Below are 13585 nucleotides of genomic sequence, written 5' to 3' on the forward strand. Positions count from 1 at the left end.
GGTCACTTCTTGGGACATTTGAGCTGTTTTCCATTGACTATATTCAAAACAGCTCCAAAAACGGCCGTAAAAAAACGGCGCAAAAATCGCGAGTCGCTTAAAAAACATCTGAAAATCAGGAGCTGTTTTCCCTTGAAAACTGCTCTGTATTTTCAGACGTTTAATGCTAAGCGTGTGAACATATCCTTATAGCTCTGGGAATGCGAGGATGAAAAAAATTAATAAAAAAAATAGCTTGGTTATTAAAGTCAAATAGGTCGATCTTTAAGGGGCTCAGACTATGACCTAAGTGTTGCCGCTGTTGCATCTTTGGTGTGTCCTTGTAACAGGGTCTTCAAGAGGATGACAAGGATGTCGCAGTTTAACAAATTGTTCTTTTTATTTCTCCGAAACAGACTGTCACATTGGGTACGTGGACCCACTGGACCATACCGCCTTGACAGTATGGCAGCTGGCCAACAGGACACAGGTCACAGTCTATAGTTCGTATAGTGTACCTGTGGTGCCAACCACACAGAGCATGGTCCCAAGCCACGAAGTAGCACATGCTCATAGTCCAAGTCCTTAAAGGGCTACCATCTCTTTAAATTGGTCACTGATTGGTCAGCGTCATACACTTCTCTCCACAACGCCCACTTGGTCAAAAAGTAAAACACGCCCAGTTGTCTATTAAAAAACTCATTAGCATAAATCTCAAATAGATCATAACTCCGTCAAAATTGATCGTTTTTCGAAATAAAAAACACTACTGTGATCTACATTACAGCGCCGATCACATTATGTAGAAGATAGGCCACTTATAATGTGGGGACAGAGCCTCTTTAAGGGCCGCTCAGACATAAACTTAGTTTAAACAAACACTGAACTAGAATGTATTATCACAGTCCATCATTATACTCAACACTTATAGGAATGTAGATGGCGGTCCACAGCGGGCAGCAGTGATAGTAAAGTACTTATGACACAGAAGAATATGAACCCCTGCCACTAGGGGGCGCTCACTGTATACGTATTGTCTAAATCCATAGTTGAGTTGTTGCAAGCTTTTTTCTACTTCACCTTTTAGTTTCCTCTTTGGTAGTAGGGTCCCAATGGACGCTTGCTATGGGGTTCTGTAATTTCTGTGTTAGCACCAGCCACCATAGTTACATTTTATTGATTTCAGAGAGGAAGATGGCTGCCCGTCTCCATTGCTGGCGTTTGGAATAAGAAGTAATTATAGAATTCTTCTATGCGGAGTCTTTAGATGTTGGCACAGGTGGAGGCTGGCATCTCTCTGGAGGAAACAAAATCTATCATTAGTTATAGGATTCTATAAAAAAGATCCCTAAAGTAACTAAAACCAGTGTCTACAGAAGTCATAATAAGGACCATGTGTCTGGAAGTTCTCTTGTGGACGCCTGCTGGTTTTCTAGGGAGAATCTCTGCAAATAGAAATACGATGGTAATGTCAACTATAGCAATATTCAGGGTTATGTCCCTTTAATTCCCAATAGTTTAACCGAATATTAATGTAGTTTTTTTGTTTTTTTTAATAAAGCTTCTAAATTAAAACCGTCTATAACTGTAGGCGATGATGCAGCTAATATTACAACTGGATTTAATAGGATTTTGGAAGATGTTGTTAGTATCTCATTTTCACATACTCTCCCTTGGCAGTATGTCAATGTTTGCCAAGCATAACGGCTGCACGATGTACAGTTACACCAGGAATATCACGCGGGCACAGATTAAGGGTTTGTCCACACATAATGGATTTGCTGCATATTTTCCGTTCTGGCTGTAAGGGCTTATCCATACGTAATGGATTTGCTGCAGAAAATTTCCGCAGCATTTACGCATCAATTAGCAGACAATCCACTGCGGAAAATGCGGAGAGTGTGGATGACATTTGGTAAATCACATTTGCTACTATATTCCGCTGTGTATTTTCCGTCCGCAGTTCCGGACGGAAAATATGCCGCAAATCCGTTATGTATGAACAAGCTGTTTAACTACTTAGATGCCGCGATCATCGCCAATGGATTTCGTCATATAAGTAGCAACAACAAAGGTACTTTAATACTTTTTTTCGCCCTCGTCAACCCCGACATTGCAATCTCCACTGACGGGTTTAAACTGCCATACCAGGGCCTGTAAGACCCCCAGGGCTGTCCAGCAGTGATGCCTGTTAGGATATAGCTTATACAGATAATCTAATACATTACAATTAAAAATAAAAAAATCTCAAGTTAAATAAAATAAAATACAAGGGGTTTTCCTATCAGGGACATTTCCACAGGATATGTCTTAGGGTATGTTCACACGGCTTATTTTCAGCCGTTTTTCGGGCCGTAAATGGCCGAAAAACTGCCAAAAAAATCAGAAGCAGAACACCTCCTAACATCTTCCCATTGATTTCAATAGGAAAAACGGCGTTCTGTACCGACGGGTCGTTTTTTTACGCGACCGTTTTTAAAAATGGTCGCTTAAAAAAACGCCCACGAAAAAGAACTGCATGTCACCTCTTGAGTCGTTTTTGGAGCCGTTTTTCATTGACTCCATAGAAAAAGAACTCCAAAAAGTAAGTGTGTGTACATAGCCTTAAATGTCAGATAGATGCGGGTACCATCTCTGGAGTGGGGTCCCCTAAACCCCAATCTACCGCCTTGTGTTGCGGCTGAAGCAGGTGAATTCCGATCATGAGGAAGAAAAAAGGGATATGTCATAAAGTTATGGCTGTCGGAAAGTGTGAATACGAAAACAAATAACTTTCTGGACCTAAAAGTCCAAAATGGTTTGGATCTTAACCCCTTCCCGCTCCTGGACATCGTAGGCTTAGGGGTTGTGCAGTCCCTAAACATTGATGGCCTATCCACAGGATAGGCCATCAATAGCTGATGTGTCTCTCGGGACCCGCAAATCAGCTGTTTTGAAGGGGCCGCAGCACTCGTATGAGAGCTGCTTCCCCTTCATTTCATTACTCGCTCACACTGTGAATCGCCGACACGGATTCACAGTGTGACCGGAATGAAGTGACAGGAATGAAGGGGAGCAGCTCTCGTACGAGTGCTGCAGCCCCTTCAAAACAGCTGATTGGCGGGTCCCGGGAGTCGGACCCCGCCAGTCAGGGTAACCTTACCTTCCTCTTCGGCCGCGGCGGGAGTTCTGTCGTCTCGATGCTGTGCGCGGCGCATAGCGCTGTGACGTCATGCGCTGCGCACAGCACTTGACGTCAGGACCTCGGCTGCGATTCGGAACCAGGAAGGTAAGTAAAGTATGTTACTATAGTAACAGGGGTCCGCGGCCCGAGTTACTATAGTAACTTTTTATTGATGTGGTGCGGGGGGCCGTGGGCCCCCCTGGCTTCGGGGCCCGGTCGCAATTGCGACCGCTGCGACCCCTATAGCTACGCCAGTGGACGCGTCACCATGGCTATAGGTAAGTATAGACTTTTTTTTTTTACGCACTGTTTTCCACAGCAGACATTCTGGCGGAAAAATTTACCCACAATTTGGTGCCGTTTTTCGCTAATTCTCTGTGGGCTCCAGGGCGGATACGCTGTGTACATTTACGCAGCGTATCTGCCCTGTGTGAACATGGCCTTATTACGTTTACTGTATAAGACTTTACTGTATGGCGCGAGATTGTATTGATTTGGTATCACGACTAAATCCGTTTGTTGTAAAAGTAACGAAACAGCAGAAGTTGTTACAGTTGAACATATTGTAGCAAAATTATTAGTAACGAATAATCTCCCTCAGTGATAATCATCCCCGCTGAGATTGTGAGTGGGTTTTGCTGCATTTAAACTGGTTCATTTAGACTTTATTTTTAACATTATCAGATGTGCAAAAACTGTGCACTATATTAATATAGTAGAGGGGAAAGAAAAAAGTGAAATAAACAGGAAAGGGTTAATATGGCGGCTTTCATATTAGTGGCCACTGCAGGAGAAATGTACGACCAGCCGCAGCTACCGCCGGTGACAACAGTTGATCGTCAGGGGTTTCTGAAGCCGGGCCTTCATCTGAAAAGGGGTTCCTTAATATGAGAACCCCTTAACCCCTTAAGGACGCAGCCTAGTTTGGGCCTTAAGGCTCAGAGCCCATTTTTCAAATCTGACATATTTCACTTTATGTGGTAATAACGTCGGAATGCTTAAACCTACCCAAGCGATTCTGAGATTGTTTTCTCGTGACACATTGTGCTTCATGTTCGTGGTAAAATTTGGTCGATATATTCAGTGTTTATTGGTGAAAAATTGCAAAATTTTGAGAAAATTTTGAAAAAATAGAATTTTTCAGAATTTAAATGCATCTGCTTGTAAAACAGACGGTTATACCACCCAAAATAGTTACTAGTTCACATTTCCCATATGTCTACTTTAGATTGGCATCGTTTTTTGAACATTCTTTTATTTTTCTTGGACGTTACAAGGCTTAGAACATAAACAGCAATTTTTTCATATTTTTAATAAAATTTCAAAAGCCTTTTTTTTAAGGTACCTCTTGAGTTCTGAAGTGGCTTTGAGGGGCCTATGTATTAGAAACCCTGATAAAACACCCCATTTTAAAAACTAGACCCCTCAAAGTATTCAAAACAGCATTTAGAAAGTTTTTTAACCCTTCAGGCATTTCACACGAATTAAAGCAATGTGGAGGTGAAATTTGCAAATTTCATTTTTCTTACTGAATTTCAATTTTATTCAATTTTTTTTCTGTAACACAGAAGGTTTTACCAGAGAAATACTAGTAAATATGTATTGTCCAGATTCTGCAGTTTTTAGAAATGTCCCACATGTGGCCCTACTGCGCTCGTGGCCAATCACATGGTAGGCTTAGATACATGGCCCATGCGTGATCCTGTCTGCTGGGCCCTGTAAGCCAATCACATGGTAGGCTTAGATACATGGCCCATGTGTGATCCTGTCTGATGGGCCCTGTATATAAGCCTGCCACACTGTAGGTTTAGATACAGGGCCCAGCACACAGTAATCTTATACTGTATAAGATTACTGTCTGCTGGACCCTGTATCTAAGCCTACGTTGTGGTAGGCTTAGATACAGGGTCCCACAGACAGTATCACACATGGGCCCTGTATCTAAGCCTAACACATGTGTTACTAATCATTTTTCATGTGTGTTTTCTTACAGGTTCGGTCGTTGGACTACGTCGGATTCCAGGACTACTTCGATGACAGCTTTTTTTTTATTAATAAAATGGTTAATGAGGGTTGTGTGGGTTTTTTTTTTATTTCAATAAAATATTTTTTCTATGTCTTTGTGTTTTTTTTTAAACTATATTACTACCGCCTTAGTAATGGCCGCCGGCTGATTGACAGCATCCATTGCTAAGGTGGGGCTTAGTGTTAGCCGATGCAGAGGCTAACACTAACCCCCTTTATTACCCCGGTACCCACCGCCACCAGGGGTGCTGGGAAGAGCCGGGTACGATCCAGTACCTGACCATCTGTAGTGATGGTCGGACACTGGGGTGGCCGCAGGCCGGTATTATCAGGAGGGGAAAGGCCAAAAACAGTGTCCCTTCCCACCCTGGTAATGCTAGGCTGCTGCTGCTTTATTGTATCTGGCTGGTTCTGAAAAATGGGGGGGGGACTCCACGTCATTTAAAAAAAAAAATAAAAAAAAAATAATTGAAAAGAATGATGTCGGGTCCCCCCCAATTTTCATAACCAGCCAGATACAACACAGCAGCAGCAGGCAGCATTACCAGGGTGGGAAGGGCCACTGTTTTTGGCCTTCCCCAGCCTAATACTACCAGCCTGCGGCCACCCCGGTGCATGCCCGTCACTACAAATGGGTACTGGTTCGTACCCGACTCTTCCCAGTACCCCTGGTTTTGGTGGGTACCGGGGTAATAATGGGGGTTAGTGTAGCCTCTGCACCGGCTAACACTAAGCCCCGCCTTAGCAATGGATGCTGTCAATCAGCCGGCGGCCATTACTAAGGCGGTGATAATAAAGTTTAAAAAGATACAAGCACATAGAAAAAATATTTTATTGAAATAAAAAAACAACCCTCATTAACCATTTTATTGAGAATAAAAAAAACGCCGTCATTGAAGTCCTCGTATCCGAAGTCCAACAACCGAACCTGTAAAAAAACACAAACACACAAAAATAATCAGTAACACATAAAGAAGCAAAATTATTATTCTTACCTATCCTGGGTCCAGCGCTGGAGACGCAATGTCAGCGAGCTGAGCCCTGTATCTAATCCAATCATGTGTGATACTGTCTGCTGAGCTGTGTATCTAATCCAATCATGTGTGATACTGTCTACTGGGCCCTGTATCTAATCGTATCTTGTGTGATACTGTCTGCTGAGCCACTGTATCTAATCCTATCATGTGTGGTACTGTCTGCTGAGCCACTGTATCTAATCCAATCATGTGTGATACTGTCTGCTTAGCCACTGTATCTAATCCTATCATGTGTGATACTGTCTGCTGAGCTGTGTATCTAATCCAATCATGTGTGATACTGTCTGCTGGGCCCTGTATCTAATCGTATCTTGTGTGATACTGTCTGCTGGGCCACTGTATCTAATCCTATCATGTGTGATACTGTCTGCTGAGCCACTGTATCTAATCCTATCATGTGTGATACTGCCTTCTGAGCCACTGTATCTAATCCTATCATGTGTGGTACTGTCTGCTGAGCCACTGTATCTAATCCTATCATGTGTGGTACTGTCTGCTGAGCCACTGTATCTAATCCTATCGTGTGATACTGTCTGCTGGGCCACTGTATCTAATCCTATCATGTGTGATACTGCCTTCTGAGCCACTGTATCTAATCCTATCATGTGTGATACTATCTGCTGAGCCACTGTATCTAATCCTATCCATAGTTTATAGGGTCGTAGTGCTATAGATATGCTATGCTGTCTCATATACACACTTTTTTTTGGGCGGACACATATGTATTGGGGCTATTTCCCTGACATTTTAAGCCCTGAGGGTATGTTCACACGGCAGCGTCCGTTACGGCTGAAATTACGGTGCTGTTTTCAGGAGAAAACAGCACCGTAATTTCAGCCGTAATGGCATGTGCAGGCGTCTTTCGCTGCGTCCATTACGGACGTAATTGGAGCTGTTTTTCTATGGAGTCCATGGAAAACGGCTCCATTTACGTTTGAAGAAGTGACAGGCACTACTTTGACGCGGGCGTCTTTTTTACGCGCCGCCTTTTGACAGCAACGCGTAAAAAAAAATGACCGTCGGCACAGAACATCGTAAGACCCATTCAAATGAATGGGCAGATGTTTGCCAACGCTTTTGAGCCGCATTTTCGGACGTAATTCAATGCTAAAACGCCCGAATTACGTCCGTAAATAGGGTGTGTGAACCCAGCCTTAGTGACGCCCCGGCTGCTAGTGCTGCATTGTTGGGTCACTTAGGAGACCCAGCGATGCAGCTGAAAGCTGAGGACCGTCGGCCATGAGAAGTTTGCGGGGGGGGGGCCCAGTAAGAATTTTCGCATCGGGGCCCATGAGCCTTTAGCTACGCCCCTGGACGCGTCCCTCTGACGTCCTGCAGCCCGGCCTCCCGGAATAGGCTGCAACGGTCACATGGGGTGAAACGTCATCCCTGGAGGCTGGGCTGGACACAGGAGCAGAGAGAGCTGGGTAAGTATAACTTTCTTTTCTCTGAGTTGCGATTTTTGCAGCGGAATCGTAGCTTTTCCGCCACAAAAAATCGAAACATCTTTGTTTTTGGTTTTACCTCCAGTTGAATTCAATGGGGAAAACCGGCAACAAAAATGCGGCGATTCCGCAAATATAATTGACATGCTGCGGAATTAAAAAACGCACCGCAGGTCAAATTTTGAGTGTTTTTTCCGCTTATCATTTACGCAGCGTGTGGATGAGATTTGGTCAAATCTCATCCACTCTGTTGCTACTGTATTATGCTGCGGAAAATCTCAAGTATTTATACTACGTGTGAACCCGGCTCAGAGGTGAGAGAAAAAAAAGTTAAATACACAAAAATAAACAACAATAATCTTCATCCGCCAATCCTTTTGCATTCCCAATTTCTTGGAATAAATATAATTTTATTATAAATTAAATAAAAGTCATTTTAATAAATCGCAGTTAGTTGGAGTTTCCTCTATTGCGACGTAATAACGGCCTGCGAGTTATTTATTTATTACAATATGAAAACTTCACCTGCGATTTTTCTATCTACCATGGCCACTTTATGTATAAACATCACTGATACACACACATGCTCTTTAGCTGACAGCGTCGGTGGCAGCGGGATCCCTAATGGCGAGCCAGCTTTCCTGTCATTGGTCTATGATCGCCGAGCTGAGTATGTGAAGGCATCCCTAGCAGAAAGCGGCAAAGGATGTAAAATCTGTAACAGACACTACCCCCCCCCCCCCCACTTTCTTTATTGTATTGGTCTCATATGGGGCAGAGGACATTTTTGGGACCCTTTAGGTAAGAGTATCTGGGTGCGACTCCAATATCTGCACCACCTATAGCAACGTTCCTGTCTGGACACATGAAAGTCTTTGGTTAAGAAAAAATAAGACAAAATGAAGAAAAATACTCTCTCAGACCGAGCGCCACGTTTACGTGAGTGACAGACTTGACATTTTGCCACATAAGCAATTATCTAATGAAATCTATTTCTAGGTCTGAAATGTCATATCTTTTTTTGGGGTTCCCAGAATAGGAAACTATAATCCTTCAAAAAATAAAATCTGGTACATTATGCGAAGTCCGATCTCATCTGGTCACAGGGCAGCTGTGTGAAACGGCGAACTTAACCCCTTGTCGTCTTTACTTTATAAAGTAGATGTCAAGTCATTTGAATGGAAGTCTTCAGAAATCTTGTCTTCATCCTCTCAGGATGCAATGCGTATAAAGTGCTGAGCTGCGTCCCCGGCATTAGACATTTTCTTCTAGTGTTTTGCTTCATTGGCCTATGAAACATCTCTAGTCAACACAATTGCATCTACTCAATTTATCTACAACCGGCCCCCCCCCCCCCCCCCAAAGGAGACTGAGACGTAGATCGCCACATAAGCTAGTGAATAATGTCTTGTCCTGGTGTTCGAAAAGCAATATTTCCAGGACAAGGTAAAAATAATATCCGGCTGGAATGTATGTGCCCCCCGAGGAGGTCAAACTAGAAAAGTGCCAGGGTTATAATATATACATAGGTAGTTTTCTGCTCAGCTGTCTAATCTGCGCAATATTTGTGGGTGTAGTCATGAAAATAAAGGACTGTAGCACGGTATATCATCATTTCTAGGCAAACATGCAAAAAAAAGTTACAGAAATCAAAGTCATTTATTCACCCCAGGACTGAGCAAGTGCTCGTATAAAGTGATGGCATATTGTGAGGATATACTGCAATTTTCTGAGACCCCCACCGATCCTGAAAATGAAGGGGCCGCCGTGGATCTATCTATCTATCTATCTATCTATCTATCTATCTATCTCATATCTATCTATCTATCTATCTATCTATCTATCTATCTCATATCTATCTATCTATCTATCTATCTATATATCTCATATCTATCTATCTATCTATCTATCTATCTATCTATCTATATATCTATCTATCTATCTATCTATCTATCTATCTATCTATCTATCTATCTATCTATCATCTATCTATCTATCCCATATCTATCTATCTATCTATCTATCTATCTATCTATCTCATATCTATCTATCTATCTATCTATCTATCTATCTATCTATCTATCTATCTATCTATCTATCTATCTATCTATCTATCATCTATCTATCTATCTCATATCTATCTATCTATCTATCTATCTATCTATCCCATATCTATCTATGTATCTATCTATCGATCTATCTATCTATCTATCTATCTATCTATCTATCTATCTATCTATCTATCTATCTCATATCTATCTATCTATCTATCTATCTATCTATCTATCTATCTATCTATCTATCTATCTATCTATCTATCTATCATCTATCTATCTATCTATCTATCTATCTATCTATCTATCTATCTATCATCTATCTATCTATCCCATATCTATGTATCTATCTATCTATCTATCTATCTATCTATCTATCTATCTATCTATCTATCCCATATCTATCTATCTATCTATCTATCTATCTATCTATCTATCTATCTATCTATCTATCTATCTATCTATCTATCTATCTATCTCATATCTATCTATCTATCTATCTATCTATCTATCTATCCCATATCTATCTATCTATCTATCTATCTATCTATCTATCTATCTATCTATCTATCTATCTATCTATCTATCTATCTATCTATCTCATATCTATCTATCTATCTATCTATCTATCTATCTATCTATCTATCTATCTATCTATCTATCTATCTATCTATCTATCTATCAGCTCAGCTGACTGGAACAATGTTGTCTGACCCCTTCTCTACTTAACTTGACAGTCCAATGTATAATAAATATACTGATTGAAAATTGAGTATGGAAAAAGCAATAAAAAGCTTAGGTTGGGAAGACCCATTCCAGACAAAGTAGATTTTTTGAGTTTTTCCCAGAACACTTGAACCATGCTTTCTGAGAACCCGCTCTTCTGCTTACTGACTGCCATAGACGTTCATGGCATCCTCCCACTTATGACTGGTTTGGGTATTAACTATTGACTATAAAATTCTAAGCTTCTAATTCAATAACAATTCCATGATATAATCTATTTATTTATCCATGATATTTACATGGACTCTTAATACAAGTTTATATTGTGGGAATTTTTGCAATGCTTATAAAAGCACTTTAATATAGTTTTTGTAAAGTATCTTTATTTTTACTGTGGGTATTAAGTAAAGCTACGAACAACAGATCATGGCACAAAAGAGACGACAGTATTCCGCAATGAATTGTCCACAACTCTCCATGATAATTACAGAACTGGAGACCAACATCATGTGTAAGGCTGGGTTCACACGAGCATGTTACGTCCATAATGGACGGAACATATTTCGTCCGCAAGTCCCGGACCGAACACACTGCAGGGAGCCGGGCATCTAGCATCATAGTTATGTACGACGCTAGGAGTCCCTGCCTCGCTGCAGGACAACTGTCCCGTACTGTAATCATGTTTTCACTACGGGACAGTAGTTCCACAGAGAGGCAGGGACTCCTAGCGTCGTATATAACTATGATGCTAGGAGCCCGGCTCCCTGCACTGTGTTCGGTCCGGGACTTGCTGCCGAAATACGTCCGTCCATTACAGACATAACATGCTCGTGTGAACCCAGCCTTAGTGATACATTCATCTCCCACCACCAACACCGGACCTGACTCAATGAAAACAAATTCTGGACCTTTTGGTACCAGGTACATTAAGTAAAACGGACTCTTTAAGGCTGTACTGTCAAGTGTTGATCTTTCCCTTTATTGAGCCTTCATATCGTAGCAAGGACCAAGATCCTAAAAGTCAGAAGATCCTAAGATCTACCATCGGCAGATTGAGTTGGAACACCTTAAAGAGGCTCTGTCACCAGATTTTGCAGCCCCTATCTCCTATTGCAGCAGATCGGCGCTGCAATGTAGATTACAGTAACGTTTTTATTTTTAAAAAACGAGCATTTTTGGCCAAGTTATGACCATTTTCGTATTTATGCAAATGAGGCTTGCAAAAGTACAACTGGGCGTGTTGAAAAGTAAAAGTACAACTGGGCGTGTATTTGGTGCGTACATCGGGGCGTGTTTACTACTTTTACTAGCTGGGTGTTGTGTATAGAAGTGTCATCCACTTCTCTTCACAACGCCCAGCTTCTGGCAGTGCAGCACTGTGACGTCACTCACAGGTCCTGCATCGTGTCGGCACCAGAGGCTACACTTGATTCTGCAGCAGCATCAGCATTTGCAGGTAAGTAGCTACATAGACTTACCTGCAAACGCCGATGCTGCTGCAGAATCATCTGTAGCCTCTGGTGCCGACACGATGCAGGACCTGTGAGTGACGTCACAGTGCTGCACTGCCAGAAGCTGGGCGTTCTGAAGAGAAGTGGATGACACTTCTATACACAACGCCCAGCTAGTAAAAGTAGTAAACACGCCCCGATGTACGCACATAATACACGCCCAGTTGTACTTTTACTTTTCAACACGCCCAGTTGTACTTTTGCAAGCCTCATTTGCATAAATACGAAAATGGTCATAACTTGGCCAAAAATGCTCGTTTTTTAAAAATAAAAACGTTACTGTAATCTCCATTGCAGCGCCGATCTGCTGCAATAGCAGATAGGGGTTGCAAAATCTGGTGACAGAGCCTCTTTAAGGAACGGGAGAACATATTTTGATCAGTTTTTAAAAGCGCAGACACTACAATGGAGGACTTGACCAGCCAATAACGTTACAAGAGTTAAGCTGTGGAGACCGAAGAGTCGCTTTTGTACCGTTGACACCTCCATTGGCCGCCTGGCTTGTAGATATCTTGAACCTGCTTGTTATATGTTTGCCAAGGGTTACACCATGTAAGTATTTTTATACAGAGACTACGGTATTTAAATGGCTTCTTCGCTTTGGACAATCCCTACATGATAAAGGATTCATAAGTTGATCGCAAAGAGTCCACCATTTGGGACTCACAGTCACCAATTTTCTGTGCAGAAACCTGGCAGTAAGTATTAAGTTTCCCTGCAGTGCCCCCACAGGAGAAATTAAGCATTACACGGTGTTCATTCACATCAATAAGTTGTCTGTGTAATACAGGACAGGACAGGTCCTCCAGAGAGAGAGAGACACGGGCCGCCGACCCCAAAAATGAAGTGTTGTAGTTCCCAGCATAGCGGGTGTCCGAATAGCGCCGCTGTGCACAGAAAAACTTTTGAAGGAGTTAACTAGAGCTGTATCCGTTGCATTTCACTGATGGGTCCTCCACCGATCAACAAGCGATGGCATATCCTATATCATCACTTGTAAGTGGAAAAACTCCGTTAAGAATGTCCAAGCTTCTCAGGGGCATTTTCATTGTTTTTGAGAAATTCTTTCTGAAGCCATCTATACAAGATCCATTTGTATGCCAATCGGGGTGTAAAACGGGACTGTTTGCTTTGGACAATCCCTTTTTTTTAGAAGGGTCTCCCAATTATATGTTGATCTCAGGGTGCCCCACTGCTAGGATCCTGATCAATTAGATGTAATCTGTTGGGGAACTTGGCAGCATGTGTTCATTTCACCTACAGTGCCCCCCGCAGGAATTATGAAGCATAACACAGTTCCCATTAATGAGTTGTCTATGTAATAGATGGACATGTATGTGGGACATGTATGAGGATCCTGTATGAGGGACTATTCGCTCAGAATTCCCTTACGGAATAGTTGAAAATGGACCTTCTAAACCAGAAAAAACATTTAAGATTGGTCATAGTCAACACAGAGGATGTTTATGATCAAATGCGTTGTGCCTATATGACCCAAGACATCTTCAGAGTTTCCCTTGTGGGTAATTTTGACTTGATCGTGGATAATGATTTCCTTTCCTGAAGTATTTCTATGCTTCTCTGATGAAGCAGTAATTACAGCCCTAAGGAATTTTTATCACTGTTGAGGCTTATCAATCAAATC

Source organism: Rhinoderma darwinii, chromosome 4 (genome assembly GCF_050947455.1).
Source record: "Rhinoderma darwinii isolate aRhiDar2 chromosome 4, aRhiDar2.hap1, whole genome shotgun sequence".
Lineage (NCBI taxonomy): Eukaryota > Metazoa > Chordata > Amphibia > Anura > Rhinodermatidae > Rhinoderma > Rhinoderma darwinii.